General features: G+C 40.2%; 1 long non-coding RNA gene across 4 annotated transcripts in view; it reads right to left on the bottom strand.

Annotated features, from left to right (window-relative positions):
- LOC137202165 (uncharacterized) overlaps positions 1-26691 on the bottom strand; it is a 274436-nt gene that overhangs the window by 235532 nt on the left and 12213 nt on the right. For all 4 annotated transcript variants that reach the window (XR_010932476.1, XR_010932477.1, XR_010932474.1 and 1 more), the window contains exon 3: positions 8823-8880. This is a non-coding gene — a long non-coding RNA (uncharacterized lncRNA). The remainder of the gene's footprint in view (positions 1-8822; positions 8881-26691) is intronic.

Below are 26691 nucleotides of genomic sequence, written 5' to 3' on the forward strand. Positions count from 1 at the left end.
GGATCTTCCCGGACTAGGACTCGAACCCGTGTCCCCTGCATTGGATTCTAAAGCACTGCACCACCAGGGAAGCCCGTCAATTGATTTTTAAAGAGGAGCCAGTAATACTTGTCTTGTCTCCTTGATATGTCTTGCCTTCAGTCCTCTGAAATGGTGGACTTTAATGTTCTTGGTGGGATATAAAGGGCTACCCAAAGTGATATTTGAAATGTTTAACAACCAGTCCAGTGCAGAGGGCAACCAATCAGAGAGGATGCTGGCCAGAAGCAAAAGGCTCACACCGGTGCATGCTGGGAAACATACCTCATAGGGCAGGTGGAAAAGGTATTTCCAGGTTCAGATATTGATGTGTGGGAGGGAGGTTGAGCACATAAAGGAGACACCTCCATTCAGCAATTCTCCTGTTCTGTATGTCTCATAGTTTTGCTTTCACATTATTTTCTGTAAAGTCTCTCATATTTTCAACAACCATCATGTCAACATATTCCTCCTAGAATAGACTCCACTATTAGAGAATGAGCATCCCTTACCCTCGCCCCACTCCTGAGAAACGATGGGGTCGTTAGCTCTTCCCTGAGTCTGCTTGAGCAGACGGAAAGATTATTTAATGCTCAAATATATACTGTTGAACAAGAAATGAGAGGCTGCTTCTTTTACAGTGTCATCCACATTTATTCCATTTGACTGCGTAGATGAAAATTCTGACCTCCAAGTTCCACTTTTTCCCTGTAGATACTTTGCTTTTTTCCTGCAGGTATTTTTGTCTTATTTCCTAGGCTCAAGCTTCCCAAGTATCTCAGTTGCTTTAGTGGCTTAATTGCGCAGTGGCATATTTAAAAGTCATTATTTTCATCATCTATTAAATGCAGCCCAGAACAGTTTAAAAAATTGGGTGAGGCATTTTTGCAAAAGCATTTATGATGTGGGCTGCCAAGGAATGTGCAGCTGCAGGAGCTTCTTTCTCTAATCTCAGACTTTTACTTGAAAAAGTATTAAGGGTGGATACCTGCGAAGAGGAACCAATTTGATCTCCCAAGAGCTAAGAGCACTGGAGAGAGACACACACTTTGTTTGAACACGCTGAATCTACTGACCCCGGAAGTGTTAGCACTTACAAAGTAACCGTTTTATATTGAAATGAGCTGCCTTAACTTGGACTGCACCTGCTATCTTACTAGTTCTTAACAGCTTTAGAGTATATCCCGAGCAGTGGGGTATTGGCAGATGTTTAACAACAAGATGGGGAGTGGGGGGAGGCGCACCTAATTTGCTACATTTGCCAATTTCCTTGGTGCGAACACTCCCACCATAGCTGATTTCAACCTGCCAAAGTGAGACTGCTGAACGCAGCACTGGGAAGAAACGTGCAGTGGCACCTCATCGTATAATAGATTTATCAAACAGATGCAATAGACAAAAAAAAAAAAAAAATCTCAAGAGCAGAGATAATAGTAAAATGAAGCGAAGTTATTAGGAAATGATGATCTTTAAGTATTTGTTACTTTTAAAAAATATATAGTTTATTTAATTGTAAGTTTATATCATTCACATTTTAATAATGGCCACGGTTAATAACCAGCTCCAGCATACCACTGAGCCAGAGTGAAGAGGATTGACTATGTAACTGGATGATAAAATTGGCATCATTCTGCTTCAGTGTTGGTAGAAGCACCAAACTCCAAGAAAAAAGCAATTGGTTCCAAGGATCCCCTGTTAACATACGAGGGCTAGACCAGCCCCATTTGCAAAGGGGCTGACCCCAAGTTGGCTCTGCCAGCATCACACCTTCTAGGTGGGTGGAAGAAGTGGGAGAGAATTTCTTTGGAAAAGTTGTGTGTGTCAGAACAAACAACAGGGACTTCCTGGGGATGTCTCAGAGAACTTATAAACGCCCTTGGAGTTTGGAAACATAAGGACTGATGTCTGACACCCACTAAGAATGGTAAGTGTAAAAGCTGTGGTGGTGGACACACCACTGTGTCTGGTTGCAGAGTAAGGAGGGCTGCAATGGGACAAACTTCACTTCAGGTGATAGTGGGAAAAAGTGAGTGTTTCCTGGAGCTCAGACTAGACCATGTAAAAGGGAGTCAGCCTCGAGTTGCCTTAGAAGGGGTCCTCCCCAAATAGCTAAGTGGCTACCTGGAGGGATGATGTGGCCCTAACAGAGGAGTAGGTGCCCAAATGTCCTCCAAGGGGCAGTGTTAATCAGACTGCTGACTATGGCATGGTGGTGGCAGTCAGAGGTCCCAGTCAAGGATCACTGTGGAGCCAGCAACAACCAGGCCTGAGAGGAAAGAATCAGCTTTGAGCACCTGCCTTGCCTGGGCCACAAATGCCATGTCTCAACTCTTCCTTTCATCTTCTCTAGCCTTTGATCCAACCCTACCAGGGTCAGAAACAGCAGCTAGAGGAAAGATGAGAGGAGAAAGAAAGCAAGGAAGGGGGATAAAAACAGCGATGTCCATGTCCAAATAAATCTACACAAAAAGCTTTAACTTGGATAAAGATGATTTTTACAGTGCACTGGACTATAGTCATCTAATTATAGACGGGATTGTTTTAAATGCCAAAATGAAGGCACTATTCATTTATTATCCAAGAGCAATAGAAAAAGCTAGACAATATTTTACCTGGTGGAGGGAGGGAAGAAATCCAGAAATTAAATATCAAGAGTGGTGGAAGAACAAAGCTAGAGGTTTAGTGTCTCCTTACAACCTATTAATGTGACATCAGTCTGTCAACCAATTACAATGTATCTTTTTGAGGATTTTATTTACTATGTTAAGATCTTAGATACTATAACCAACTGCTGTTTAAAAGGATGATAAGTTAAGTCACATTTGTCAGTATGGAGCCTTTTTTGAGAACAAACGACAATAAAAACTTAGAGTAACTTTTGGAATTAAATATTGAAGTACTCCACAAAGATGAGTGCCAAACTTGTCATCCTCAATTCTAATTGTAAATCTTAGTCCCAAAAGGATAATAGGAAAAGATAAACTGAATTATAAAAGTTAGAGTGAATGTAATTTTCCATAGACTGTCTAAACACTACAGAACAAAGAGTTAAAAAGTGAAAATAAAAATACATAATTATTTTCAATTACAGAACACTAAGTAACTAATTCCTTCTGAATTCCCTAAATTACAGTTTGTTTGGAACTGTACAGAATTACAGAATACACAGCCATAAAATTCTTGCTGAAAGGAATTCAACATTTACTTACTCAGTTTCATGAATGTAAATGTCATTTTAGGGTAAAAGAGTTATTTTGGGGGTATGGGCTGGGAGCAAATGTAAAAACTCCCAGGTTCCATGAAACAGTCTTATGTCCGTTCCACTCACTAGTAGAAATTATATTTGCAACAATGACTAAGCCCAGAAAATTCTGTGAGGTTACTGGTCACAGAGGCCACACATGGTCTTCCCAGGAGAGGCATGTTACCAGGTGAAAGCCTTCACTCAGACCATGCTGTCTAAAGAAGGAAGCAGGTTGGTAGTAACAACTGTGTAGTGACAGAAGCCAAAAGTGGAAGGAGAAAAAGTGATATAACAACACTGTGAGGTCCCTTTCAATTTGCAAATTGATGGGCATGCAAACTGAAATGCCCACATGGGCTAGGAACATTAAAAGAAAGACAAGCAGGCAGTTATGAGAAAAGACAACAGTACAAATGCTGCAAAAAAATAGCAACTGACACTCTGCTTCAGTGGCAGGGGCAGTAGGAAGTAGGGAGGAGTGTGGGGAACTGAAGATCGTGTGGCAGGGGACACTTGGTGACGGAGCCATAGGAGAAAGTGGATCCAGAAGCCGAGAATCCAAGATTTGTAATGTCCTGATTTTTTCAATGTTACCAACTGATTTTAAGAGTTGAGGGACTTTCCTGGTGTCTCTGTGGTTAAAAATCCGTCTGCCAATGCAGGGGACATGGGTTCGAACCCTGGTCCAGGAAGATCCCACATGCTGCGGAGCAACTAAGCCCGTGCGCCACAACTACTGAGTCTGCCCTCTGGAGCCCGCGAGCCACAACTACTGAGCCCGTGCGCCTAGAGCCTGAGCTCTGCAGCAAGAGGAGCCACCACAATGAGAAGCCCACGCACCACAACGAAGAGTAGACCCCGCTTGCTGCAACTAGAGAAAGCCCGCGCACAGTAACGAAGACCCAACGCAGCCAAATAAATAAATTAATAAAAAAAAAAAGTTGAAAATACCATGTTGACCAAATAAAAAAATGGATGCTCTATGATCCGTGGTGTGGGATCAAAATATTTTTTAGATAACAATAATGCTAATCATAACAATTTGGTATTGTTCAGATTCTTTTTAGTGCTTACTAGTGCCTAGAACTGTGCTTCACATGTTTTAATCTTTTTCATTCAAATTAACACACAGCACCGCACTAACAACAAAAGTGTCGAATGTAAATTTCATGGCTTTGTTTTGTGTGTGTTTCAAGAGCAAAAATAGTTGACACATAAATAATTCTGAACATCTGTCCTCAGTCCCTGTTCATTATACCCTTAACCATTTGAGGAGGCACCTGGAATGGAGAATAGGTCAAACAGGGCCTTGTCTACCCTGATAAGATGAATATGGAGAACTGGTGAACACTTATGGAAATACTGTGGAAATCAGACCTATTTATTAGCTGTCAGAAGCCCGTGCCTTTCATCACCTTCTGCCAAACACTGCATTAGTTGTAGGAAGTACATAGGGATATAAGAAGGATACAATCTGTAATTTCTGAGAATCTTTTTCAATGCAGTATTGCCGTCTTGGTGTTTGAAGCAAAAACTCTAAGGAACCAAGTTCACTCTTGTAGAAAAGATCTATGGAGACTATTTCACTGAAATATCAAAAATCTTTATCCAGTGGGAATTAAAATGTCCCACTAAGTCATCTTTTCCCTAAATTTTGCCCATTTAAAACTCTTTTTACATAAAAACAAAAAGTGATTATTCTTTGAAAAAGATATAGCAAATGCTGAATATTATAATATGGCCTCATTTTTCTGGGTTCTCTGAGATATTATTTAAAACAGGCACATAAAGTTACTGGAGGCAAGTTAGGTTGAGAAAAGAAAAAGTTGAAGAGGTGAAGAGGAGAAGGGGGAGGACAGAGACTGAATGCATGTATTTTACTATTTTCTGTAAAGTCAGCCTTAGATTTCCTATTTTAGGAACTGAGGTCCTTATGGGTCAAAAAATTAATAAACACACACCCAGAGACATACAATGAAAATAGTTTTCTTTTTTTAAATAAAGGGCTTTTGTTTCCCAGCAAACAACTCTATAACTCTTTAATTGAATGCGTTTTCTAAGAGTAACCATAGAGATAGCATACAGAGGCAAAATTCCATTTTAAAAGTTTTTGTGGATTTTTCAAATCAGTTAGTCGTAATGGAATTGGGTTTAATGGCTATAATGGAATCATCACTAGAAATAATTGTTTTCAATTTAGAGGCCTTGGAGATGAATTAGACTTGATGTCCAGTTGCTGAAGTGAGCTAGCTGGGAAGTATATTGATCTCAGTAGGAAATATACAAAGAATTCAAACATTCTTGCCCTCCCTAATTTCTGTCATTTCCCTGGGATACAATATTGCTTTTGATTTAATATTTTGGCTGGGGGGAGGGGCAGTTTCAGAGACTTCTACTTGGCCTTACTCTGGACTCTTTGATAGCTCTGACCACACGGGCCAATGCAGAAATCAGCCAGCTACCAAGTATATATCTATTCCAGTTACATTTGGGGACCAGGAAATGACCACTGGATGGGTCCATGGTCCCAGTGGGCTCACCGGTGGCCAGGACTCCATTCCTTACCTGGCCTCCATGTGACCACATGCTAAAAGGGAGCTAAGGGCAATGCTTTGGTCCCTGGGTATCAGTGTCCCTTCTCCGTAGTAACTGGCCACAGATTTCTTTAGGGAAGGACGGGGGAGTCATTAGTGTGTTCACTTGCTGTGGTGGTGTAGGGTTTTTCTTCCTGGGGACCGAGCCTCTTCTTTAGCCACTGGGTTCCAGATTTGAAAACTGGCTCAGGTTCAGACACATTTTATTGGGATGACTGCCCTTAGCTTCCTGATTATCCATCCTGGATTTCTTTTGACTTTATGTATTGAGTTGTACCCTCCTTGGCTGCCCATCTATTTTTCCATCAGAGATACTGTATTCTAACAGTACCCATAATACACTGAGCACAGACCCCTCTGTCTGCCTTTATGACTTTGCCTCTCATTACAATAATTGTGTCTACTTGGGGGGCCTATCACACCCATGGCTACCAGAGATGGCCTCTCCTACCATCAGTTCTGGCCTACAGGGGGCAGCCACCACTGAAGTTCTTAGGGGTGCTGGTGCCCCTCTCACCATCATATCCCTCTTGCTTGGCAAATGATGCTCTTCCCTTGTTCCTGTGGAACAAAGGCCTCTGGTGGTTTCCTGGTGTTACATAGCACACCCACTGCAGCACGCCCATTTCCCCGAGCTTTTAAACTCCTTCTCCCCCATCACAGCAATTCTGGCACACCTATCTCACTTAATGTGCTTCAATGCATTTTCCAGGAGGCATCCAGGAGCCACCTCGCGGGGACCTTGCCAGGGTGTTAATCTCTATCCTGGGTAAACACTCCCTTATTCAACCTTCCATTCCACTACCCTTCAACAAGCACTCACAACATCCAGGCACGTGCACCTCTATCGGCCCCAGCCCATTCACCTGCTCTTTGGGGGTCTAGTCCCTTTCCTCCCTCATCAGGTCCAATATGCCCTTGGCAGGGTTATGTTGTGACTGAATTCTACCTACTGACCTCGTAGCAAGCCAGGGGAAGGGCTACCCTTAAATAAGAAGAGTGGGCCCCTTGTGCAGGCTCAGTGGGTTCGGGGGAATCTGGGAATTCATGATTCTCAAGCAAATCAATCCAGATGTCCTGTCCATGTGCCAAGGTCACTCCCCTCCTTCCCCCTCTATCCAGGGCCCTGACCTTGGCATAACAGATCTGCCTTGTTTGGGAGCTTAACCTCCTTTTGAGCTCTGCTACTGTCATGATTAAGTACTCTGGTCCTCAGCTTTCTCTGCCCTCCCTCCAAAAGATGAGAGCCACTTTAGGCTGCCAAGGAGGCTGTCTCTGGCTTTCATTCTCAGCTTTTAAATGTCAGTCACTCTTGGTGTTTTGTCCTAATTGTTTTTTTCAAGAGTGTCAGTTGAGTTTGGGTATAGCCAACCAATTCCACCACCCTCATTGTTACCCTTTCTCACACATTTCTCTAACTCTTACTACACCACACCAATTAGTCACCAGTTTACCATCCTAGTTCACCACTGGCAAAGGTGTTAACAATTGCAGTGCTGCCTTGTACCAGAGGTTCCCTGGGTACCACCTACCCCGGTGATGGAATTCGAATTGCCAGCCAAGCACTCCAAAATTCCATCCCAGCCTCTGCTCTCCCGACAGTTCCTGGTACGAACCGGCAATGGTTGGGTTCTCCAGGACGCAAACTCTGAGACGGAGATTAGAATTCGAGCGTTTTACCATGGAGCCTCTTGGGATCACCTCGCAGAAGAGGAGAGAGGAAAGCAGGATTGAGCAGGGACAGAAGTCAAGCAACCAAGTCTGCAGCTGACTCTACAGGGCTCTCTAGAGCTAGGATGACCTTTCTACGTTGTCCTGAGTCGACAGGAGAGGCCAGCCTTTATATCCCAACACTGATCAGTCATTGCACGCAGGCATCCCGGAAAAGGGCCTTGACCTTGGGTGCCGCAGCTCTCTTCAGCCCATGCAATCCCCAAAGGGGGCTGACCGTGGAGGGCTCTCTGCTGGAAGCACTCCCAGCATCTGGGAGAGTTAAGCCCTTCATCCCTGAAAGGGGTTCTGGGTGGTACGTCAAAGTGTCCACCACACCCCATATTCGAGACTATCTTAGACAGATATTCCTGGCTCAACGGATCACTCTTTGCAAAGGTGGATATTCACATGAAACATTTGCAGATAGGAGCCAAATAACACTGTGGTTCTGAAGTTTACTTCCCAGGTAATTGCCATTGACTTTTTAGCTTCCTTTCCCAGAACCCTCTATCATCTGCGGTGCTCTCGATTCACACCAGCATTCTCTAAACCCACAATTCAGGGGCAAGACTCTGTGCCTTTAGGCACACTAGGTCCTAAGGCTGAAACTGCCTTTCTTCCTTCTCCAACTGGTTACTCTTTAAGACCTAGCTCAAATGTCACCTCCACGGTGACACTTTCCTCTAGTCCCCTAGACCAGAGCTATTGGCAATCTTCTTTTCTACAAGAAAAGAAGCGATAGTATAGTACTTAGCGGGCCGTATTCATAATGCAAAGAGCTAAACTTGAGAGCCAGACTCCCCCTCAATTTGAATCCTAGCTCTGACATTTAGTAGCTGTGTAACCTTGAGCAAGTTATTTAACCTCTCCCTGTTCCCGTTTTCTCATCTGTAAAAGAGGACTCTGCCTGATAGGGTTATTGTGGAATTTAATGAGGTATAGGCACAAAGCACTTAGAACCGTACAAGGCACATAACTCAGGCTCTATGTCTCTGCTGTTACCTCACTGTAACTACTCTAGACTGTGCTTCATTTGTGGGCTCATCGGGGCCCAGGACCATTTCTTATTTGCCCTTTAGTAGACAACTCTTAGACAGCGCCTGGCACACAGAAGACAGCAATAAACACCGTTGACTACAGGTGACAATTTATCTAAGGCCTAGAAATCTGTATCTAGCACCAGGAAGATAATGAATTGTCATCACTAAAAGCTGACAATATCATACATCACAAACTCAAAGAAATACATTTACCTTGTGATGGCAGTGTTAAACCAGTGTCTCCCAAAGGGTCTTTAATGAAACACCAGTCCTGCAAAATAATCCACAAAAATGAATTCAGTGGGCAAATAAGCTTGGGAAATGGTACACACACAACTGGACTCACATCAGAATAATAAAGGCTCTGAGAAGTTCTGTAGGGATGTGGAGTGTTAATAGACAGGCACAAGTTCTTTGATATTTCTCCCTTTAAGAATTAGAGTTTATCTCCCCTCCTGTTGCATAAAGGTTGAACTTAGTGACCAAATTCTAATGAATAGATTATGGCAGAAGTGACAGTGTGTTGCTCCCTGTCATGAGGTGAGATCATAAAAGGTTCTGGAGTCTTCTCCTTGTTTTCTCGCTTGGATCACTCACTCTGGGAGAAGCCAGTTGCTGTGTGTCAAAGAAAAGCCCAGGCAGCAAAGAAGGAATGCCTCCCTCCAACAGCTTCATGAGTGAGCCTTATTGGAAGGGAACCCTTCAGTCCCAGTCAAGCCTTCAGATGACTGCAGCCCTGGGCTGCATCTTGACTGCAACCTATGAGATACTCTGACCCAGAACCACCCAGTGAAGCTGCTAAATTTGGGGGAAGTTTGTTATGTAGCAATAGATAATTAAAGCATAATGAAGCATGTTTAACTGTATATAATCCAGTGTTTGACCCTGGACCCTCTTCCATGCAGTACTCATCAACACTGCAGCCCACACCCTTGTTAGAATGTTAAAAATCACTTTACAATTACATACTACCAAGTTTCTCTGAAGCTTGCTTTAAATCTTTTAGAAATAAACTTTTTTGTCTTTTTAAATTGTTCTACAATTGATACTTAAAAAAAAAAAAACCACTGTCATACTATTCTCTCTAGGTTTTTCAAAGATCAGATTTAACATCTTTGCTTTGCTAAAATGCCACCTTCTCCTTGTAAGAATAGTTTATTTTACTTGCATTAACCATAAATTCATGTGTGGCTTTAAAAATACATTGCAAATTTTATTACTGAAGCACATTTTAATGTGCCTTATTTAAATTATTTTCCATCAGATTCAAATCAAGTATTAAATATTTTATCTAAAATAAAAGAATTTGAGCACTTCCTAGAAGTGATTCTTTCTCAAAAGAAAAAAATCTTTCCAGTTTAATGATATTACTATATCAGCTTTTTAGATGCTCACTTAAAAAGAAATTAATACCTCTAAATAAATAATAACATCAATGGTGCAGGCTTTGTTTTAGTATGTTCAGATCTACGCCTCATAAATATTCAAAGGACCCTGAGGTTAATCAGTATTGTCCTTGGGTGGTTTATCAGTTTTAGGTTGTCTATAATAGGCTTGCTTTCAAGTTCAGTGCAGTCAGTGTGGCAACTGCTTAATTATAGCTTTTTAGACATTTCAATTTCCTCTACTTACTTTGCGTGAAGAGAAGCCCTTTGAAGCTCAAAGACTTAGCCACCTCCCTACTTTATAAAGCAGTTTTGAGAGAGCACAGATTTTCACCAGTTAAGGGAAAGCAGACATTTTCTGCCATTGCATTATGAGAAGAGATGGATAGAGAGGCTGAGTGGGGAGACTGGGCATCTTTCTCTGTTCCTGAACTACCTCTCCTCAATTTGTCTTCATCATTGGCTTTGAAGTGAATATCTAGACCACCAGACGTATCAATGTTCAAATGTAAGAACCAAACACATCCCAAAGCCAAACGTAAAGAATTTTTAGTTTTACTACTTAATCTCTGATCTTGTGTTTTACATTAACTTAATCTCTGATCTTCCCAAATAGTTTGAATAATTGAGAGGACCTAAATGACAGCTAAAGGGTACAATTTCTTCATAGTTGGTTAACTTTATTGAGCTACTTTTCTTCAGTTCCACAGTGAAACTAATGACAGTATAACATAATATGTATTTCTATTATTTATGGTTGTGGGCTTTAGAATTTTATGGATTATCAGGGAAGAGGGATAAATTAGGAATTTGGGATTAACAGATACACACTACTATATATAAAATAGATGAACAACAAGGACCTACTGTATAGCACAGGGAACATATTCAATATCTTGTAATAACCTATAATGGAAATGAATCTGAAAAAGAATATATATATGTGTGTATATATATATATATATATATATATATGACTGAATCACTCTGCTGTACACCTGAAACACTGTAAATCAACCGTACTTCAATTTTTAAAAAATAGATAAATAAATAAATAAGAACTGTACGGATTCTAAGACAGCACTACTAATAGACAGCAATGAGTTAAGCACAGTGTTAGACCATTTACATATATCATCTGTCTTTATCCCCAGCACAGTCCTAGGAGATGAGACATATTTTTAGCTCTGTTTTACAAGAAGGAAACTGAGGCTCAGAGAAGTAGCTTGTATCAGAGCTTATAGTTGAAAATAGATTTGTCTTGACGTCAGAATCACAAATAACTATAGGAGCTATTATAACTTTGTTACAGTAATTTTTGTCCCCTAAATTATAAAAACATCTGTTTATAGGACGTCTTTTAATTCAATTGTTACCTATAACCACAGACTCCAATATAAAGACAGAAGGTGCAGCTGGCATTAAAGATTGTATCTGCTTTCCCATTATACCTTTAAGCACATCAGGTATATCAGTTCTACAATCAACTGTGATAACTAGAGAAACAACAAATGCCCCAGAGGAAGCATTTTCTAGTGATTATATCATAGATACATAATAATATCTTTATAAGCTAAGCAGGAAAACATTCTCAGAAGCGTATTGTTCAGGTCAGTGATTTTAAAATAATTCCATAGGATGAATAGCCCCTCTGTCAGAATAAAAGTTGTGGAGCAAATTCCATTATAATTCTCTTTTCTCAGTCACTTGGAACTTTCTCAAAAAGTCTCTTTCCAAGTGAAGCTGTCCCTGGTGGCTGCCTCCCAAATGTGATTTTTTTCTTTAAGTTAAAGGAAAGTTTGTTTCTCCATCCAAGAAGGAAATAGTTATTCAACCACTTTTTTCAAAGCCTTTTAAGTATAAATACCTCAAAACTCCCACTTTTAAATATTTAAGATTTCATGTAAAATTAGGTAGCACTCGATTATTCTTTTTGTTACGTCACATGAGAAATCAGGAAAACAATTCATCTAGAATTGTACAAAGTTCAGTAAATTGTTCCTATATTCAAATCTGGAGTAAAAGCAGGACTGGTTTTATAGAGCTACAGTTGGATTGAACTTCACTAAACATTTGACTGAAGTTTCATTCACAGTGGTTTATCTATATAACCAGTCATGGAGTCAAGATAAAGCATCACAGCTTCCTCTGTTCACATGCCATTAAGGCCTGTGACATAGCTGGCATATCTATCCCTGTAGTATCAATATTTGCCTCTGTGCCTTTGGTAATATGCCTCTATTGAGAGGTTTTTTTTTTTTTTTTTTTTTTAAGGTGATCTCAGCAGCTGCTTAGGAACTCAGATGTCAAGGTCTCCTCTGGGCCTTCAGATTGACCAAGTAAACATCTCTACCCCACCTCCCTAACCAGAGAACGCAGACGCTAGGTCTCTGCATGCAAATGAATTCCCAAGTATCGTTTCAGAAAACTTTGTAAGGTAAGCACACACATGCGGCTATTTCAAAAAGCATTTCACTTGCAAAATCTGTTGAACTGGACATTGTCAGATATTATTCAGAACAAAGTTTAAAAAATCACTTTGTAGCATGTAAAATATAAGAAGTATAAACCAGCCAGCAAATTCATAAACAATCCAAACTCAGCAATCTCCTGATCACCTGAGCCGTTTGCTTGTGCCTGCTACCAGAACTCTAAAACTAAACCGTGCTGCCATTGTTGTAGCACTTTATAAGCAATACAGATCAAATGGGATTGTAAATTGTATATTGCTTTAGATAAACTGGTTTGGCTGCAAATTACCAAAAAAAAAAAAAAAAGTTGATTGAACAAGCTAGAAATATTTCTCTTGTGTTTAAAAAGTCTAAAGGCAATTGATCTTGGTTGGAATGGCATTCCCCAGTGGCAGGAACCCCCTCCTTCCAGGTGGCTGCCTGGCTGTGTGAAGCTTCCATTCCAAGATCACTTCATGTTCAAAGATGGCAGCTAACGCTTCGGACATTGTATTTCCATTTCAGTCTGTGGGAAGAAAGCATGAAGAAGGGGCATGCATTGGCTCCTTTCTCCCAGCACTTGGACTAGAACTTACTCACATGGTCACACCTGGCTACAAGGGAAGTTAAGGAATGTAGCCTTTATTCTGGAAAGACATATGTCTAGCTAAGACTCAGGACTTCTCTTTTTGAGAAGAAGGAAAGAATGGTTATTTGAGGTAAAACTGTGATTAATGGATAAAATAAAACAATAAAGTTATAGTAATTACAGAAAATGAGGAGGAGTGGTAGGCTGAGATATTCGAATTGAATTAAGCAGGAACACAAAAATCTATGATTGTGGGCTACTTTCTTTTATCCGTTACTTTCACAAGGTCTTCTAAAGGTCTTGGAAGTCGAACATCTTGAAAGTTAAGATCTAGCTTAAAGATCTGCACATTCCAAAGCAAAGTGGATATTTGTCGATTAATGAGAAATTCAGATTGTGTAGTTAGCAATCTCAAGGTTGAGAAAATTCCACATTAAATCAAGAGTTGTCCTGGTTGCTACTCTATGGTATGTTTATGCTTAAATATTTATGATCTCTCAGAAAGATCTTATTCCTAAGAAAATATGTGTCATGTCATCCTAGCTATTTAGCACTTGGCTTTAGTGTACATTGTTCAAATATTTTAACAACCTAAAATTCTCACTTTCCCTACATTTTTCTATTTAAACAAGAGAAAAGGTATTTTGTTCAATTAAATATAAAAAATAGAGTACATACTATTTAAGAATGCAAGTGATTTCCTTAGAAAATACATAATGAGTAATTTGAATGGTCTTTAGATGGCTGTGGTTAAGAGTGCAGATTCTTCCATTTACTAAAGATGTGATGTCGGGTGATCTAACTTCTCTGAGTTTCAGGTTGTTTGTTTGAAATTTGGAAGAACCTATTTCAAAGGCTTTTCATGAGGATTAATGAGCTTATGTATGTATATTTGGCATACACTAAGAAGTCAATAAAATTTAAGGATGTATTACAGACCAGTATTGTCTGTTTCAATCCAACTACTTATAATTTTATGCTCACGCTCAGCTTTTCCTTTCAAAAATTTCCAAGAAGTTGTCAGATTAAGAGTTTTCAAGCTAGGCTTATGTTTTAAAATTTGTTTAATATTTATGAAATATTATATAATTATATATAAAAGCACACATTACTATGCTCTAGTAACAAAGTAAACAGGTGGAGGTTAGAGATATATAATTATGGGAAGTGAGCGCTATCATTCCCAGAGCAACTAAAATATAAAAAGTCAAAATCAATATGCCCTTTTCTTTTAACGTTCATTTAATTTTTTAGAATTACATGTTTATAATTTTCTCTTTGCTGAAAAGGATGTTCTCTTCAAAGATACTTTAGTAGTTAGTGCATTGAAATATGTCTACATCGATATTTACATCCACGTATTTTAAAGATTTTGCCACTTGCATGGAAGTTATGTCTTTTAATAACTCATCTGTGGTCCAAGACCTACAAAAGAGCCTTGTTCAAGATATAATGAACACAGGTACCAAGACTGCTTTAGCTTCCAGTTCCTAAGCCCAAGTTGTAACCGCATTTGCTATAATGGAGCAATATATTATCTTGGAATGAACTGTGGAAGCACTTTTCTTTGTTGCACTAACATAAAATTTTAGAGAATAAATATATCACAGCGAAGAAAAGGAAAATGTGAAACATTGCATCATTTGTTTGCATTTTATATAAACATCAATATTGCTTTTTCCAAAGAAAATATGGAAGAATATTAATTCTGAAAAAAATAAGTATTGTTAGGGAGCCAAGCACATGAGATATCTGTCTTACAGTTTTATTAAATAAAAAGCTCCACTAATAAAGAATATTGTGTTACCTTTGGTTTCTATTCTGCAATTTTTTACATAGGCAAAACCTCCTCTGCTTTCCTGGAAACATGTTTCAATTAAGTACGATGAGCATATTTCAATTAAGGTTTATATTTCGTATGTAATGTCACAGATGTTAATGCCTACAACCATAAATACACTCAAGAGTCACATGGCTGTAAAAGAGGGTTCCATTCTCTGTTTCTGATAGTGCATATATGTAACCCCAAATGTGTACATAGCTAGCACTTACAATTGACAAGTATTTCTTGTTGAAGTCATGTCAACATAATGCCAAACCACTAAATGTTCTTGCTGCCAGCTTTCCAGTCCAAAAATCTAAGCACTGCCTCATCTTAAAAGTCCCTTTACATAAGAATTAACATTAAAAATCCCACTCCTGGGCATATATCCGGAGAAAACTCTTAATTCGAAAAGATACATGCACCCCAATGTTCACAGCAGCACTATTTACAATAGCCAAGACACGGAAGCAACCTAAATGTCCATCAGCAGATGAATGGATAAAGATGTGGTACATATATACAATGGAATACTACTCAGCCATAAAAAAGAATGAAATAATGCTATTTGCAGCAACATGGATGGACCTAGAGATTATCACACTAAGTGAAGTCAGAGAAAGACAAATATCATATGCTATCACTTATATGTAGAATCTAAAATATGATACAAGTGAACTTACTTACAAAACAGAAACAGACTCACAGACACAGAAAACAAACTATGGTTACCAAAGGGGATAGCATGGGGAGGGATAAACAAGGACCTACTGTATAGCACAGGGAACTATATTCACTATCTTGTAATAACCTATAATGAAAAAGAAGATATATATGTATAACTGAATGACTTTGCTGTATACCAGAAACTAACACAACATTGTAAATCAACTGTATTTCAGTTAAAAAAAAGAATTAACATTACAGCATCAATTTTAACCATTTTCTGGCTAATGGTTGTAGGTTGAAATGCTCCTAGAGATAACTGCAGAGAGAGGTAAAGTCAGCTCTTAATGATCCACTCTGTTGGAGGGATGCAGAGGCATAGGTCATCCCAAATGACAGACGTTGGGAAAACCACTTCAGCAGCAGGCATTGTTGTGGTCATATTTGAATATGGGCTCTAAGAATCAAATTCCAAGCTAAGGTCCTATTAATACTACTTGCCCCAGGAACTTGAAGTAGTTGCCCAATGTCCCCAAGTTTCAGGCTGATGCTCATTCAATCATCTTCTTAAGTATTTGCTTTTCAAAGGACCTACTGGGACTTCACTGCATACAAAGTCAACAGCTGAGATGTTGACAAATATATTGGGAGGAAGATGTGGGTTTTCACTTGAAAGTAGCAAATGTATTCCACTGGGTAATTGAATAGAAATGTCAACAACACAGGGGTCTGCAAAGACTGAGCCGTCCACAGTCATAAGAGTGTGCTGGTTGGCCTGTCCACAGAAAGGCTAATATATTAGAGCTACTGGCTTATTTTCTTTTCACTCTGAGGCAGGGGTATAGCATGATCATAACATTAGAAGCATGAAAAAGTTATGGTCTAGCAAAAGCTTTCTGGTGATTGAATGAAACCTACCATTTGATTTTAGTTTAGGATTAAAACAATGAAGTTGACAGGTTTCTTTTTTTCCAAACTGACCATTTGACTTTTGTGTATTAAAACTGCTAAACTGATTTCATCACTACTACTCTTGACCTTCCTCTGAATGGTGTCTCTTTAGTGAAACCACCCACATGATTTTTCTCGTGCCGTCTTTTTTTTTTAGTAAAACTTTTGGAAGAAACACAACAACCTTGTTTTCTTTTATTTGGTTTCCAAATGATTGTAAACATGACATCAGTGTTTAAGGAGAACACCCTTTACAAAACTCAACGGAAATCCTTGTAGACAAAAAGATTGTGGCAAAAGAAGTATGTTTTCTCTTTTGTTCAGTAACAAGCTCAAAGTTTCTTTCTCACTGGCTTAAATGTTGATTTGGTTTGCAGTCACTTTACAGATTTTAATCTTTGATATTTTTGTTTTAAGGTACCAGTGTGTAGTGGGTTGTATGTCCCCAAAAATATATGTTCCAGTCCTAACCCCTGGAACCTGTAAATGTGACTTGATCTGGAAATAGTGTCACTGCTCATGTAATTAATTTAAGGATCTCATGATGAGATCATCCTACATTCAGTGTAGGCTCTAAATACAATGACGGCTGTCTTTATAAGAGAAAGGAGAGGGAGATTTGAGACACAGATACACAGAGGGGAAGATGGAGGCAAAGACTGACATGATGAGTCTGAAAGCCAAGGATTGCTAGTAGTCACCGGAAACTAGGAGAGAGGTATAGAACAGATTCTCCCAGAGTCTCCAGAAGAAACCTTCCCTGCCAATTTCTCGATTTCATACTTCTGGTCTCCAGAGCTGTGAGATAACGAATTTCTGTTGTTTTAAGTCCCCCAGTTTGTGATCATTTGTTATGGCAGCCCCAGGAAACTAACACACAGTGTATGCCTATACAGATCTTGGTACAGGTCTTTCTTTCCAGATGCTGTCAGAATATGTTAACAATTACAGCCACAGGAGGCAGAACAACTGATGCTTCACCACCAGCTGCTTTATCACAGAGGTGAGTACCCATACAACCATTTGTTGGCATCAGTTGGTGGAAACACGTAGCCAGATAAAAAGCCAATGGTAATGAGGTGGATGGACCTAGAGTCTGTCATACAGAGTGAAGTAAGTCAGAAAGAGAAAGACAAATACCGTATGCTAACACATATATATGGAATTTAAGAAAAAAAAATGTCATGATGAACCTAAGGGTAAGACAGGAATAAAGACACAGACCTACTAGAGAATGGACTTGAGGATATGGGGAGGGGGAAGGGTGAGCTGTGACAAGGCAAGAGAGAGGCATGAATATATATACACTACCAAACGTAAGGTAGATAGCTAGTGGGAAGCAGCCGCATAGCACAGGGAGATCAGCTCGGTGCTTTGTGACCACCTAGAGGGGTGGGATAGGGAGGGTGGGAGGGAAGGAGACGCAAGAGGGAAGAGATATGGGAACATATGTATATGTATAACTGATTCACTTTGTTATAAAGCAGAAACTAACACACCATTGTAAAGCAATTATACTCCAATAAAGATGTAAAAAAAAAAAAAAAGAAAAGCCAATAGTTTCCCTGAAAATATCATTGTTGAGGACTAACGGCACGATTTCTCGTATGCCTTCGAAGTACAGATTTCCTTGACCAGGTAAGGCCAACACTAACTACTACAGTTACCAACATGACTTATGACAAACGCTTGTTCTCTGTGACAATGTAAGTCAGATGACAACATCTACCATGTCCTGAAGGCAGCACGTTGTTTGCCGAGCATAATATAATTCTTCTTTCAATTGTTCTTAACTTGCACGCTATGAAATGACTTACCGCCCCTGGAAAAGAAGAATAAAGTTGAAAGGAAGGAAAGAGAGAAAGGAAGAAAGAAAGAAGGGAGAAGAGGGAGGGAGGGGGAGAAGAAGGGAAGAATGCACAGAAAAAAGAAGAAAATCCGAGGGAGAGAAGGAGGGAAAAGGAAGAGTCCTACTGATATGTGGAATGTGGAAGATACCTCATTAAGCATTAAAATCACATTGCTTTGAATATGTTGTTAAACCAAACTTCTGCTGTCTTCTTAGTTGACTGCCAAATGAATTGGCACAGTTGGCCAATGCAAGATACAGGAGCCCCAAAGACAGCATTGGGAGGGAGGCCAGCAGCCCAGCCTCTTAAGAGAAGCAGCAAGTCATCACAGACTTTAACTCAGACTCAGTCCTGGGTAGCAAGGCAGGTGGGCCCCTTCCATCAGCACATTAGGCTGAGATTTAGTGCCATCACAAAGCACTTCAACGTGCTGTTGAAATTCACGCAGTCTATATTTCTCATTGCATAGAAGAAGTGAACCAGTGCCAGCTACCACACTGCAAGCTTCTGGCTAATCAGAAATTGTCTTTGTAGTGGTATTTACACTAACATATTTTTCTTTTATTTTTGGATGAGGTCTTTAGTAAAACAGAGGAACTTCCTCTGCCTTTTTCCTCTTCTCCCTCTACGCCACCCGCCCCCTTCCCTCTTAATCTCATGAGTGGGGGAGGGGAAACCACAGGACAGGATATCTGGCTTTAGGCCACTATGTCCTGCAATTGAACAGTCAGCAGATGAGTCGAATGATGGTATTTAAGAACAAACAAAAGGAAAATATAAATCCTTTAGGCAGCAGATATGTGTAATTTACTCTAGTTTTCTGTTTCAACTTTTGCAAGAATGCAAGATCTTAGACAATAGCAAGTCAGAAATAGACCAGCACTAAATCTCCCTCAATTAGGGTCATAACAAAAACACTATTTATAAACATATGGTGCAACTTGATAGGATGAAAAGAATCGTGGATCCAATTTGCCATCTTCATCTACAACGTCCCAGGAGTAGTGAAAACCCTCTTCCTTGTAGAGTGAGCCATCTGAAACATTTTCAGCAAAATGTTCGGAATCCCTGGGTTCCCCAGAATGACTAGATTTGCGGCTATTAACTTGGGCTTCAGACTCCCTCTCTTCATTCTCCATCAGCCCCAATATTTATGCCTGCAAAAATGTCACTTAATGGCGCACCGGCGTTGGTGAAAACCGTAGGTATCTAAGGAAAATTAAATATCTGACATAACACCGTCAGTTATAGTGCCTCTGGTTTGTAAGCATTTGTATTCCATTCTGAGCAAATCTGCAAGATTAAAACCCCCAAAACCCAGATTTGATCCTTTGAGTCCCCATAAATAACCTTTGGCTTTTGTCAACCGTGAAATGGTTAGGTGTGGCCCAGCCTACTCTATGCCCTCACCTGCCACTGCTCCTTTCCTTACAGCCTTCTAGACGGAATAATTCAAGTCACACACAGGCACCCGGCTTTCCTACTTTCCTCTTTGACTAACTGTTCCTTGTTTGGCCTGGGCTTCTTCTCTCTCCCTGCCCCATATTTAGTCTCTTTACATTATATTTTAGAGTTATTTGTACATTGGGTCTGCTCCTAATCAACTGTAAGCTCTTTAGGGGAAGGGGCTTACTCACTTTTGTTCCCTTCTCTCCCCCTTAGCGGCACCTAGCACGCTGCTTTGCACATAGCAGACACGCCACAGTTATTTTTTGACTGCATACACAAGCAAATAAATGATGAGTAGATTAAAAGTCAGAAGATGAACATTAAATAATTGAAATAATGATTTGGGAAAGCAAAAGCAGGGAAAAGTAAATTTGAATCGTAAGTAGTTAGTACTTCGTGAGAAAAATACTTGTCCTGTGAATCATTCTACATCTTTATCCTGCGTTAAAATTTAAACTGGAGTGTTCCCACTTAAAATGTCTGTGTACATTACATGTTCCAAGGGAAGTCAAATTCATAATCAAGAGTGTATTGTATTCATAAAAGGATATTTTATTATATCAGTATTAATGTCATTTTATGCTGTCTCTTGGAGAAATGTACATTTTAAGGCTAAGACTATACCACAAAAGAAATTCTACCCTACGAGACTTCCCTGGTGGTCCAGTGGGTAAGACTCTGCTCTCCCAATGCAGGGGGCCCAGGTTCAATCCCTGGTCGGGGAACTAGATCCCGCACGTATGCCACAACTAAGAGTCCACATGCCATAGCTAAAGATCTGGCAGGCTGCCACAAAGATCCCATGTGCCACAACTAAGACCCGGTACAGCCAAAAATAAATAAATAAATTTTAAAAAAATAAAGAAATTCTACCCTAAAGTTCTGATGCCAAGCCACTAAAAATTCAGTTGTCTATACTGTGAAGCGATCCAAACACCTCAATGAATTTTTTTTCCTTGTACTACATGGTTGCTCATCTGAACAAAGAGGAATGCTTACACATTATAAGCACTTGATGGAAAGATTTATTGGAAAAGGGAAGTACAGAAGAAAGTGTAAAATAGTATAGAGTCCTTGGTAAATAACTGAATCAAAAGGAAGAGTGATCTGCCTTTCTACTAGATGTCTTTTCAGGGAGTATGGGAGCCCTTGCATGCTTTCCCAAATAATGTGGTAAAACATGATGTTAACTTTTGATTTTTATTTGCTTATTAACAACAAAGGCTTTGGGTATCATGACTCTCAGTACCGAGAAGGAAGAGAGAGAAATTGAGTACGAGACAAAAAGAGATCCAGCTTAAAAAGGCACTGAAAGCACTTTCATCACCTCCCAGAGTTTCTCTCCCTGATTCTAAACTCTGCATCCACAAAACACTTCAAGTTTCAGGAAGGGAGAGAAGGTGAGAAAGATGAAATGCTGGGGGAGAGGACAGGAAAATGGGAAGAAAGCGGGATGAGGATGAAGTGGGGATATTCAAGAGTGGTTAGAATCACACAGAAACGGGGAATGAAATAAAAGCTGCTGGGGTCACCAGAGACGAACAAGATAAACGGAAGATTTGTGTATCATGTATGACAGACTATGTCTACTACTTCTGCAGCCATAATCTAGTGGATGCCACGTACAGCACAGTTCTAAGCATTTTACATATATTAAATCATTTAACCTCATGACAGACCTACAGGGTGAAAAGCACAGAAAGCCTGACCTAAACTATCTCAAACAAAACAGGGAATATATTGGGTCGTACAAATGAACGGTCCTTCAGGCAAGGCTTTATCCAGGGCTCAAAAAATGTGTCCCTCTCTCCATTTCTTTGCTCTACTGCCACTACATTGACCCCAACCCCTGGCAGGCTGCTCCTTCCTAATACCCCAAAAGCTGCCTACAGCTGTAAGTTTAGGTGCATATTTCTTGCTCAGTCCTGGGTGGGGGCAATACAGTTCGAACAAAAGTCCCATAATTTGTTGCCCTGATTCGCCAGATTTGGTCTCGTGATTATCCCGTGAACCAAACCCAGTTCTGAGGAATGTGCTGATTGTTTTAAGCCAAGTATAGATTAACCCTGAAAGCTGGGTGCACCCAATTCCACCCAAACTAGATTGATGAGAAATTCATGGGACCATTAGAAAGGGGGCAAGAAAGGAATATTCATAAAGATAGACTCCAAAGATGGTAAAAATGGACATGAAAATAAATAAGTAACTATTCAAAAAAGCAAAGACTCAGAATCTAAAATATTTTTATGATTCAATTTTTGTTAAAAGTATACATGGGGCTTCCCTGGTGGCGCAGTGGTTAGGAGTCCGCCTGCCGATGCAAGGGACACAGGTTCGTGCCCCAGTCCAGGAAGATCCCACATGCCGCAGAGCAGCTGGGCCCGTGAGCCATGACTGCTGATCCTGCGCGTCCGGAGCCTGTGCTCCGCAACAGGAGAGGCCACAACAGTGAGAGGCCCGCGTACCGCAAAAAAAAAAAAGTATACATGTATTTTAACATATGTATATATGCTGTGCTTGTATCTATCTATACTGAATTGCAAGCAAGAGAAACCATCCCAGGCTAATTTAGGCAGAAAGGGGGAATCTTTAAAAAGGGTTTTGACTGGTTCAGAATCTCCAGGAAGTTGGTTGTCTCGGGTCAGACTGCTGAGAAGTGGACCCTGGAAGATTCTTATGCTGGTGATTTATTCAGTGATGCCAGGAGATGCCCACTGGGAGTTGGGGAAGCAGGACAGGGAAGGGGGGAAAGCCCAGCAAAGGTGCAGTCTCAAGCAAAGGTCCTCAGAGTAGCTATAGCCTGATCCCACAGAGAAACTCTGTAGTGGAAGTTACACCTCAGTATGGCCCCAACCCAAGGCCTAGGGCTGGATTTTCCAACTGTGCACCTCTAAGTCACTGGATAAGGGCTGTTCCAGGAAGGCAAATTCCCAGGACTTCTGGCTTTCCACGCATTCTGGCAAAAGCTAATTCCAGGAGCTGCAGGACAGCCCTTGAGAAAAAGATGTAGGTGCTGCTTTTTGGAAGTGAAAGAGCCTCAAGATGCTGGGGAGGAGAAGCACACAAAACAGTAAAAAGGGATCCAGTGAGATCTGGGCAAAGCACAAACACAATGCACTCCTTTGGCAGAACCAGCTTTGAGCTACGCAGCCAGTTACAATGCTGCAGACCACACCGTGCAGCTGCCCTGGGAAATCTTGAATGCTGCTGGTGCCCTGCCATTAACCCACTGCTGCTTCCAACTGCTGACTGCAGCCACTGCCCCCGTCCTCATCAGCATGGATTCCTTGTGGTTCCTGCTCTTTGAGTTCCTAACTTCTAAAGTCTAGGGGGCTAAGTGATGGAGGCTAGAATGTGTGTTTATACCTCTGCTGCAAGAGACACCAGAAAAGGGAATAGCTGGCATTTTTACCTTCTATATTGAGAGGCAAGATGTGCCCCACTAAGTATTAAGTGGGAGTTCCCAAAGCACAGGGAGGATGCTCACCTTGTGTGGCCAAAAAGTAAGAGGTGTTCTCTACACATAGACTCACAAAAGCATAAAACATTTAGAATTAACAAGACACTATTAACAGACATTACCTCTAGAGAATGAAATTAGAACATTTTATATCTTTCTGCAGTATTTGAGAATTTTATAAGGGGCTTGTTTTTTTTTTTTTTTTTTAATTTTAAAGAAGTGGTTTGCTTCTTAAAAGATCTGTCCCTTTATTAAGAACGGCTGGGCTTCCCTGGTGGCACAGTGGTTGAGAGCCCGCCTGCCAATGCAGGGGACAGGGGTTCAAGCCCTGGTCCGGGAGGATCCCACATGCCACGGAGCAACTAAACCCGTGCGCCACAACTACTGAGCCTGCGCTCTAGAGCCCGTGAGCCGCAACTACTGAGCTACATTTACTGAAGCCCGCATGCCTGGAGCCCGTGCTCCGCAGCGGGAGAGGCCACTGCAGTGAGAGGCTCACACAACGCAAAGAAGAGTAGCCCCCACTCGCTGTAGCTAGAGAAAGCCCGCGAGCAGCAACGAAGACCCAACTCAGCCAAAAGTAAATAAATAAAATAAATAAATTTATATAAAAAAAAAGAATGGCTTTTAGGAGGCCAGAATGTTTTAATTAAATTATGTACTTTCTCCTTTCAGATTTGGTGGCAACCAATCATTTTTTTTTCATTCATTTATTGAAGATTTACTGAATCTTATGCAAGGCCATGGGACATAAAGGTAAAAGACACAGCCTCTGCTCTCAATGAGGGAATGAACGGCTGTGACAAGGAGTGGGAATGACATGTCTTTGAATATTTGGGCTTTATTCTGTTTTATTTTCTCAAATATCAGCCAGACTTTAGCTTCAGATAATGTGTCTCAACTACACAGCTTTAACTAGCTTTTTTTTTTTAATTTTTAAAATTTATTTTTGGCTGCATTGGGTCTTTGTTGCTGCACACGGACTTTCTCTAGTTGCGGTGAGCAGGGGCTACTCTTCCTTGCGGTGCACGGGCTTCTTATTGCGGTGGCTTCTCTTGTTGCAGAGCACGGGCTCTAGGCGCATGGGCTTCAGTAGTTGCGGCGCGTGGGCTCAGTTGCTCTGCAGCATGTGGCATCTTCCCGGACCAGGGCTCAAACCCATGTTCCCTGCATTGGCAAGTGGATTCTTAACCACGGAGCCAACAGGGAGGGCCTTAGCTAGCTTTACTTATTTTTTTCCCTATAAAATGGAATTGGGGACTGTAAGTTGTATGTTGTCTTCATGATGATTTCCAATCTAAATGCTGTTGGTATATTTGAAAGGAGTTGCTATGGAAGTATTTACACTCTCAAACTTCATTTTTTAAAGATTTCATAAGAATTAGGTAACATCACCTTACATTTTGTGTTGGATTGCAAAAGACTTATTGCTATCCAGATGTATTCCTTTAGCTGATGGTAATATAAGCATTCTCAAAGCTCCTATTTCTAAGCCTGGGATTTAACACAGAACCATAGGTAATAAAGATGTATAAAATCTAGCATCTGAATTATTCTGTCTTCCTGACATCTCGTTTTGATTTATGAAATGTTTATGATATGGTCAAGCCAAGTGGTAGCTTGAAGGGAGGTGATTTATTCTACCACTCACTCTCAGGTCCCCAAAGCCAGCTTAGGCAGGCACCTTGCCATGTGAATGCAGCAGCAGTACCCAGCCCCTTCCTGTAATCAGCTTACCTCCCCTAAGTCTCTCCTCTCTAGAAACTCTGAAACTCCATTGCTTTCAAAAGTCATCCTGGTTGACAATGGTCCAGTTGGTTGACATAAAATAATACACGACTCTTATAGGTTGCTAAAACTATATGATTTGGAATTAATTTGTTATAAAAACCACACTTGAAATCCATCCTTACAGTCTGAAATATTACATGTAAATTCAGTTGACTAAAGCAATGGTTTCCAATCTGTACTCTGTGGAACCCTAGGGTTCCATGAAGGTGCCTTGAGGCAATGAAAGCCAGAGGCTGAGAGTGAGGCCGAGGGGTTAGAGCTTCAGACCTCTGCTTCCCTGCCCAAGATCAATGCATTTTCTCTCTTAATTTTCTACATATTCGGCTTCCATGTAAAGGTTTATTTGGAAAAAAGGTTTCTACTAATTTTTTTTAAGCGACTTTAAATTTAAGATGTGCATTCTCTTCCACTCAGAAATGTAACTTTTAAAAACTACCCTGCAGAAAAAATCGCACACATGCTCAAAGATGTATATATCAAGAACTCTGTTACCATTGCTTTGTAATAGCCGTACATTGGGAACAATCTAACATTTTTCAATAGGGGAATAGATAATCAAGCTATGATATAACCATACTATAGAAAAACACTGTACAGCTGATAAAAATGAATGGAAAGATCTTCAAGACATGTTAAGTTTTTTAAAAGCAAGTTTCAGTACAATGTGCTTAGTATGGTCCAATTTATGTAAAAATAAAGCTGTATACTTGCCTATATATTTAAGCAAATGCTTAGAACAAAGGACTAGAAGGTTATAGTATGTCAATTTTTTCCAGTGATTATCTCTGGGAGGAGAATATGTAGCGTTGGTAGGCTGGTAAAGAAAGATTGTCACACTTTCATATTTTCCTCCAAATTTTTCTGAATTGTTTGAATGTTCTACACTTAGATTTTATTCCAGTATAGCTTGTGAACATTAATAAAGGAAATATTTTTTACAGAGCTTGAAACCAACTGGGTGAGTCATCATGGTGCTAATGAAACCACGAATATCTGCCTTTTTCCTACATAGGCAAGTTAGCGCCACATACAGAATATCTCCATTTGGCAAAGACTGCACCTACTAACCCCAGACCAGCTTTCACAACCACATATGCCATTGTCACAGTCAGATCAGGTGAGAGAGTGTGACTGGTTTATTGCCCTCAGCTTACAGCATGTACCTTATTGACAGGTTTGTGGCTTTGTCCTTTGTTCTTTGTTTTAAACCATACCGTACCATTTATCCATTTACAGTACACAACTCTAGTATATTCACAGAGTTGTGACACCATCACCACAATCGATTTTAGAATATCTTTATAACCCCCAAAACACACCCCTTACCCATTAGCAATCATTCCTTATCCCCCTCCCCATCCTCTGTAAACCACAGGTCTATTTTCTGTCTCTATAGATTACCTATTCTGGAAGTTTCATATAAATGAAATCATAAAACATGTGACCGTTAGAATCTGGCTTCTTTCAGTTAACATAATGTTGTCAAGGGTCATCCATGCTGTAGCATGTGTCAGTATGTCATTCCTTTTTATTGCTGAGTAATATTCCCTTATGTGAATATACCACATTTTGTTTATTCAGTCACCAATGATGAACATTTGTGTTGTTCCCACTTTTTGGTTATTGTGAATAATGCTGCTCTCCACCTTCACGCATAAGTTTTTGTATG

Source organism: Pseudorca crassidens, chromosome 11 (genome assembly GCF_039906515.1).
Source record: "Pseudorca crassidens isolate mPseCra1 chromosome 11, mPseCra1.hap1, whole genome shotgun sequence".
NCBI lineage: Eukaryota > Metazoa > Chordata > Mammalia > Artiodactyla > Delphinidae > Pseudorca > Pseudorca crassidens.